We start from the raw sequence: 208 nt of genomic DNA, 5'->3' as shown, positions 1-208 counted from the left end.
ATTTAGTTCTTCAAGTTTATTATTTTCAGATCTATTCGGTTTTCATTAGTCACAGTATTTTTTGATATACGAAATCAAGTAAACATTAATCCTAAAATGTTATAGCATCACATATTTCATTTCTTCTATGACTGAGAAAAATATTAGATTTGCAATTGCAATAGAAATAAAAGGCGGGAAACAAGAGAGGCGCGCTAGCTCATTATCC

General features: G+C 29.8%; 1 protein-coding gene across 1 annotated transcript in view; it reads left to right on the top strand.

The window, feature by feature from the left end:
• LOC119594640 (sodium- and chloride-dependent glycine transporter 2-like) overlaps positions 1 to 208 on the top strand; it is a gene marked incomplete at its 5' end in the record, with an annotated part of 12,016 nt that overhangs the window by 1,101 nt on the left and 10,707 nt on the right.

Source organism: Penaeus monodon, chromosome 34, assembly GCF_015228065.2.
Source record: "Penaeus monodon isolate SGIC_2016 chromosome 34, NSTDA_Pmon_1, whole genome shotgun sequence".
Taxonomy (NCBI): Eukaryota; Metazoa; Arthropoda; class Malacostraca; order Decapoda; family Penaeidae; genus Penaeus; species Penaeus monodon.
The sequence above is the reverse complement of the archived record's forward strand: the minus strand, read 5'-3'. Positions and strand labels throughout refer to the sequence as shown.